General features: G+C 36.2%; 1 long non-coding RNA gene across 1 annotated transcript in view; it reads left to right on the forward strand.

The window, feature by feature from the left end:
• Positions 1–7,868, forward strand: part of LOC138155799 (uncharacterized) — a 49,281-nt gene that overhangs the window by 11,165 nt on the left and 30,248 nt on the right. The window lies entirely within an intron of this gene.

The following is a 7,868-nucleotide window of genomic DNA, read 5'->3' on the forward strand; positions in this document are numbered from 1 at the left end:
GAGAGAGAGAGAGAGAGAGAGAGAGAGAGAGAGAGAGAGAGAGAAAGTGAGTTGGGGAGAGGGAGGGGAAAGAGAAAGATACAGAGAGACAGAAAAAATCAGTCTAGACAAGATGGAACTTTCCATATGTTTAATGCCCAGAATTCTTAGGCCCTCCTATGATAGCTCCACAGTACTTAACAGAATCGTCATGGTAAATGACTTTGCTCATTCTCTTCCTCTGAGGAAATAGCTTCCTATTAGTCAGGCACTAAGTGACCTATTATTATCCTTGATTATGCCAGTCATTTTATAACATTGAAGTCAAATGAGCCCTAGAAGCAATTGCAGGTCATTTATAAAATGATTATTATTATTTTTCAAAGAATATTGTCATATGACTTTGGACAAACTTCTTTTTCTTGATGGTCTTGAGTTTTCTTATCTCAAAAATTAGTGTTGGCCGCAGAGTACAGTGGAGGAGTTTGCTGCACTTGAAGTCCAAAGAACTGGCTTGGAGTCTGAGTGCTATCATTTCATCATCCATCACTAACTGGGTGATTTGGAGAAAGTCTTCTGATGTCCCTGAACCTCAGATTCCTCATATACAGACTAGCTTTTGGCAAGTCAGTTTATGTCTCTGGATCTCAGTTTTCTCATCTGTTAAATGGGAAGATTGACCTAGATGACATCTAATTTTATGCTCCACCTATGTTTCTGCTACCTGGGATAATAACAATAGCATTTGCTATGACAGGGTTGTTTTGAGGAAACCCTTTCATAATCTGCTGTAGAAATATGCTCAGACCAGTCTAGTGATTTGACTAGCCTCCTATAGCTAGTGACTGATAGAAGTGAAAATTGAAATTGGGTCTTCCCAACTCCAAGTCCAATGTTCTCTGTTCATTCTTTATTGATGGCTCCAATTTAGAAAGGAATATGTCAAAAGGGATTATCCCAACTGTAAGTCAATAAATATTTATTAAACTACTAGTATACGCTAAGCACTGGGGATACAAATACACATAAAAAAAGACAATTCTTGCTCTCAAGTGGCTTATAATCTAACTGGGAAAGACAACACTCGAAAGAAATGTTGTATGTCTTTGTAATGTATTTGATGATTTTTCTCACCTGTCTTTTCTTCTTTGCTGTATTTGGTAATGTTAATATTAAACAGGTGTATTATGCACAGTAAATACATCTTTCAGTCAACAAGTTCTTTGCTTTGATCCAGCAAGAAATGAATTCAAATTAATTCAATTCTGGCTTCTGACTCAGTAATTATGTGACCTTGGGAAAATCATTTAACCTCTCCTGGCCTCAATTTCCTTATCCTCATATTTAAAATGGGATAATAACACCTATTGTACCTCTCTCTCTGGGTTGTTGTGAGGCTTAAGTGAGATGATTTGTGTTGTTGGGAAATTCTCAACCTAGGATCCTCCCCAAAATGCTCTGTAAACGTTAGCTATAAAAATGCCACATGGGTTGAGAAGAAAATCATGTTGAGTCAAAAAGAAAAAGTAGTTGAGGATTCACAATTTTCCAAGGTTGGTGTTTATATAGATAACTGAGAAAACACTGATATTTTTGCTATTTGTTTAATTGTACAAATCAATTTCAGCTAAGGTATTAATGAATGATAATGATTTATTCTGCCAGTCCTCCCAAGTAGCCATTGTATGACTCATAGTGCCTCAATGCCCATTTCACTGCAAGGAAACTGAGGGAAGATAATTATGTAGGTTGTTGGCTACTCTGCTGCAGGTAAAGTCAGCCCAATCAAAGTAACCAGCATATAATCCATATTATCAGTATGAGCATTTATACCTCAGAAATTAGTAATTACTACAAATCGGGGCTCAATTTGTTGTTTTGTTGATTGTCTAGACTGAAAAAGTATAAACAGTGAAGATTAACTTTAAAAGAATATGTGAATACATTTTCCTGCACTACCTCTACTCCCTAGAACCCAGTTGTTAAACATTTACTAGCACATCTCTGTATTGTTCTAGATACTTTGACTTCTTCTCACATGGCATAGACTCTAGGCCCTTATGATTACCCTATTTAAAGTTTTCTCTCTACTTTTATCTAAATCAATGATAAAAAATTATGAAAGAGCACAGCATCAAAAACTGATTCCCTAGAAACCTCTGACTGTTGCCATTGAACCATTAATAACAGTTCTTTGAATTTAGACATACAACTCTCTTGGATTCCATCTGACTCTATTATTACATGGTCCAGATCTCTTTATCTTCTTCACAAGAATAATATGAGATGATTTATCAAAATTTTGGATAAAAATCTGGGTAAACCACATGCACAGCATTCCTCTCATTTACTAGTTTAATAAGCTCACAAAAGAAGAAAGAAATGAGAGTACTGGAATGACTTGTTCTTGGTAAAGTTACTCTGCCTCTTTGTAGTTCCTGCTTTCTTTGCAAGATGTTCAACATTCATCTCTTTAAAGATTAATTCTATAATTACTGCAGAATTCAGATCAAACCCACTGGATTATAGTTTTCAGACTCTGTTCTCTTTCTCCCTTCAAAAAAATGAGATGTGTCACATCTGAGGTATGTATATACAATACACACATATGTGTATATGTATATATGTGTGTATGTATGTGAATACACACACACTAGAAATCACTACCTTTTCTGGGAGGGGGAGAAATAGGGATACACTACTACTACTACCACTACTACTACTACTACTACTACTACTACTACTACTACTACTACTACTACTACCTTTGCAACTGATGAATAAGAAAACTGAGGCTTAGTTTCCACACTGAGATAATAATATCTGTTCTGTTTATCTCCCATAAAATGTGTATATGTATGTATTTATATATGTATGTATACAGACACAGTAAAAATACACATATATTTGCACACTCATACATACATATGTGTGCAACTGTGTGTGTACAATTATGTATCTATACATATGTGTGTGGATATATGGTATAATGATACCTTTAACTAATCCCAAGAGTTATGAAGAGTCATTGAGGAATAAAATTGCCTTTAAAACCATAAGTTGTTGCATTATTGGCAGTTATAATATTATTAGTATTATACCCCTTTTGCAGATAAATAAATTGAGGATTCAGACAACTGAAGTTACTTGCCCATATTACATATTTATTTAGTAGTAGAGATGGTCCTAGAACCCCACTACTGGCTCTTGGTCCAGAGCCTTTTCCATCATGCCATGCAAATGTTTTCTCTGATAGAACTTGATTTATCCATTAAAAGTAACACAATTCATCTGTAGTACATTGTAACAATAATTCCTAAAGAAGACTTTTGCATTAGGTAACATTATTCCCTCTTACCTAGCATGTTTAATGAGAGTATCTCCAAGGTATGAACCTGGAAGGGTCAAAGAATACAGAAGGAGGTCCTGGTTCATATACCACATGTGCATAGAAAGATAACTATGTCGGTCCCCTTCTATGTCTAAATTAGGGTAATGTTGGAGGAGGGGAGTTGATCTCTCCCATGGGATCCTATTATTCCTGAGGAGACAGCTCTGGTAATAAATTAGGTACTTTCAGGCAATTATAGAGGCCTGTTAGTGCCTTACAGCAGTAAATGCATCATCTTGGTGGACTGGAAGACTTAGTGTCCCTCCTGAAATACCTGCCTTGCTACCTGGAAGTGACTTGGACCCTAGGGAATATCTGGCTTGCTGGGTTGAACTGAAAGACACAAGTACCTCCCAGTGTGGTGATTCTGTGTTCCCATAATTCATGTTCTCCTTTTTGTCACTCTCTGGGTAAAATCATTATCCTACATTTTCCAATGGGAAATAATCATTGTAGTGGAACTTGTACAGCTTCAGCATTCTCCCCTCCTCCACCCCATGAACCAAGGTACTGGTTTTACGATTGCCATTGTCACTGCACCTGAGGCTTTAGCCCTCTAGAAAGAGTGGTTTCCAGTACCCATGACTTTCCAAGGTTGCCAGATCAGCAAGTGACTTAATCAAAAAAAAACCCAACCTGATTGCCTAACTACAGGTCACTGACTTTTGAATGACAGTATGAAATGCGCATTAAAACCAGTGGAGGAAAGATGATACTTTCTGTGGAAATTCATAAATTAAATCATTCTAACACACCAGGGAAATTGTAATGTAATTCACTCTCCCAGGGAAGAGAGACAAGGGATGAAACTCTCTACACTTCTGCTCTTAACTCAGCATGTCTTTATCCAGGTACCTTGGAAATATGGCAGCCAGCAGCATAAAACATTGATAGAATAGATTCAGTATGCATCTAATTTTCAATTATAAGTAGGAGATTATAATAATAACATAATAATACCTTGAATTTATAGGGCACATATCCTCATAGGGCCTTAAAATGTTGCACATAAGTTATCTAATTTGTCCTCATATGCTTTCTATTTTAAAATATTGCTGGAACAACATGAAAATAAAAAGAATTCTTTAAAAAAAGCATTAAATTAGATTCATACAAGGTTCCACATTTATATTTCTATGTAGCTACTAGCTTAGTACTTTTTTTAATCCCCATGAATCACTATTCATTCCTTCAAAGTTAGCATTTTAAAGGTTTAGCTGAAAAGAAGAAATTTAATATAATAATAATAACCCGTTATTTTGGGGAATGGCAATGAACATTTATTAGACCCTTACGTTCCAGCCACTGTGCTAACCATCTTATGGATAATTTTCTTATTTGCTGCCCTACATAGCATTTCTTCACAATACTTTGTGAGGTAAGCAAATATCCCCATCGCTATTTTACAGATGAGGAAACTGGATTTCAGAAGGTTTAATGGATTTACCCAAGGTCATGTGGCTAATGAGTGATTGATGGGATACTCCAACTCCATTACTTGACTTTAAAGCCAAGGTCCTTTTCACTTGACACTAACTCTCAATGATGCAAATTTATTTAAGTAGTATAAGTAGTAACCGGTTTAGCCCTGTATGTATGGATGTGGATGTGAGTATGCTCCAAGCCATACTGATATAAGTGATCCATAGACGATGGGCAGCTGTCACAGTGAAGTGAAGGTTTGGGGGCCATGAAGGCTCAGCACAGAGAAGAGCAGATTTTTGAGATCAGAACACTTCATGGAGTTTTGGGAGTTTCCTGTTTCTTTCATCACTTTTAATCAATTGGCCTACAGGAAGGAATCAGGAATGCTGAGCAGAGATACCTACCTGATAGTGTAAGCAGGGTGTCCAGTGCCAGTTCCCTACGTTAAAATTATCCTTCTCCTCCAACTCCTTCTTGAAATTGATAAAGTATGATTTGGAACATGCCACTTCTATTCTCAAGAAGTTTCAATGGTCCTCTATTGCCCCAGCAGAAAACAAAACTTCTTTTCTGATTGTAATTCAGAGATCTTCAAAATCTGATTCCAGTCTGTTTTTGCAGATTACTCTCTTCCCTTCCTCATACACACACTATACTCCAACCAATTGAACTACTTGCCATTTCCCTTGCATTCCACCTTCTGTATGTATACTTTTAAACAAGTTGTCCCCTGTGCCTGAAATTCTCTGGTTTTAAGAATACCTCAGTCCCTTTTGACAAAATACAACATCCATTCCTGTTAAAAAAACACTAGAAAGAATAGGAATAAATGGAGCCTTTCTTAAAATAATAGGTAGCATCTATTTAAAGCCATCACCAAGTATTATATGTAATGGGGAGAAGCTAGAAACATTTCCAATAAGATCAGGGGTGAAACAAGGATGTCCACTAATCACCCCTCTTATTCAATCTGGTACTAGAAATATTAGCAGTAGCAATTAGAGAAGAAAAAGAAATCAAAGGAATAAAATTAGGCAAAGAAGAGACCTAGATATCACTCTTTGCAGATGATATGATGATATACTTAGAGAATCCTAGAGAATCAAGTAAAAAACTACTTGAGACAATAAATAAATTTGGCAAAGCTGCAGGATATAAAATAAACCCACATAAATCTTTGGCATTGCTATATATTTCCAATGAAATTCAACAGCAAGATATAGAAAGAGAAATCCCATTTAAAGTTACTGTAGACATTATAAAATATTTGGGCATCTACCTGCCAAAACAAACCCAAGACCTATATGAACACAACTACAAAACATTTTTCACACAAATAAAATCAGATCTAACTAATTGGAAAGACATCAATTGCTTGTGGCTGGGTTGAGCTAATATAATAAAAATGACAATATTACCTAAATTAAATTATATATTTAGTGCCATACCAATCAGTTTACCAAAAAACTACTTTATAGAGCTAGAAAAAATAGTAACAAATTCATTTGGAAGAACAAAAGGTCCAGCATATCAAGGGAATTAATGAAAAGAAATGCTAGGGATGGTGGACTAGCTGTACCAGATTTTAATCTGTACTATAAGGCAGCAGTCCTCAAAACTACTTGGTACTGGCTGAGGAATAGAGGAGTGGATCAATGGAATAGATTGGGTACACGAGACTCAGTAATCAATGATGATAGTAATCTACTGTTTGATAAACCCAAAGACCCCAGTTTATGGGATAAGAGCTCACTACTTGACAAAAACTGCAGGGAAAACTGGAATATAGTATGACAGAAACTGGGCATAGACCATTATCTAACACTGTATACCAAAATCAAGTCTAAATCGGTGCATGATCTAGGTATAAAGGCTGATTCTGTAAGCAATCTGCGAAAGCAAGGAATAGTTTACCTGTCAGATTGGTGGAGAGGGGAAAACTTTATGACCAAACAAGATTTATATTGCATAAAATGCAATATGGATAATTTTGATTACATTAAATTGAAAAGCTTCTGTACAAACAAAGCCAATGTAACCATGATTAAGAGGGAAGTGGAAAATTGGGAAAGAATTTTTACAACCTGTGTCTCTGACAAAGGACTCATTTCTAAAATATACAGAGAATTGAGTCAAATCTATAAGAATACAAGTCATCCCCCAATTGATAAATGGTCAAAGGATATGAACAGGCAGTTTACAGAGGAAGAAATTAAAGGTATCTATAAGCACATGAAGAAATTCTCCAAATCACTATTGATTAGAGAATTGCAAATCAAAACAACTCTCAGGTACCACATCTCACCAGTCAGATTGGGTAAGATGACAAAATAGGAAAATGACAAATGCTGGAGAGGATGTGGACAAATTGTAACACTAATGCATTGCTGGTGGAGTTGTGAACTGATCCAACCATTCTGGAAAGCAATCTGGAATTTTGCCCAAAAGGTATAAATAATTTCATACCCTTTGACCCAGCAATACCACTTCCAGGGTTGTATCCCAAAGAGATCATAGAAGTGGGGAAAAGACTCATATGTACAAAAATATTTATAGCAGCTCTTTTTGTGGTAGCAAAGAATTGGAAATTAAGGGGGTGCCCATCAATTGGGGAATGGCTGAACAAGTTGTGGTATATGCATATTATGGAATACTACTGTGCAATAAGAAATAAGGAGCAGATGGACTTCATACTTACCTGGAGAGGCTTATATGACCTGATGCTGAGTAAGAAGAGTAGAGCCAGGAGGAACTTGTACACAATTATAGACACAATGTATGTGTGATGACCATCTTTGATAAATTGGACTCTTCTCAGAAATCCAGAGTCATAAGTCAACCCCAAAAGATGCATGATGGAGAGAGATGTTTACATCCAGAGAAAGAATTGAGATTGAACCCAGACTGAAGCAAACTACCTGCCCTTTTTCATTTTCTTGTTTGGTTTTGTTTCCTCTTTCCCATTCTTCATTCCATCTGTTATAATCCTTCTTTATAACCTCACTAATGCCTAATGTGAAAGTATTTGCAGATAGTATACTTGATTGTATGCCGCCATGGGGGGGAGGGGGGG

Source organism: Petaurus breviceps, unplaced genomic scaffold (genome assembly GCF_028583685.1).
Source record: "Petaurus breviceps papuanus isolate PSGF00001 unplaced genomic scaffold, PetGlider_PUasm1.0 98, whole genome shotgun sequence".
NCBI classification, from domain to species: domain Eukaryota; kingdom Metazoa; phylum Chordata; class Mammalia; order Diprotodontia; family Petauridae; genus Petaurus; species Petaurus breviceps.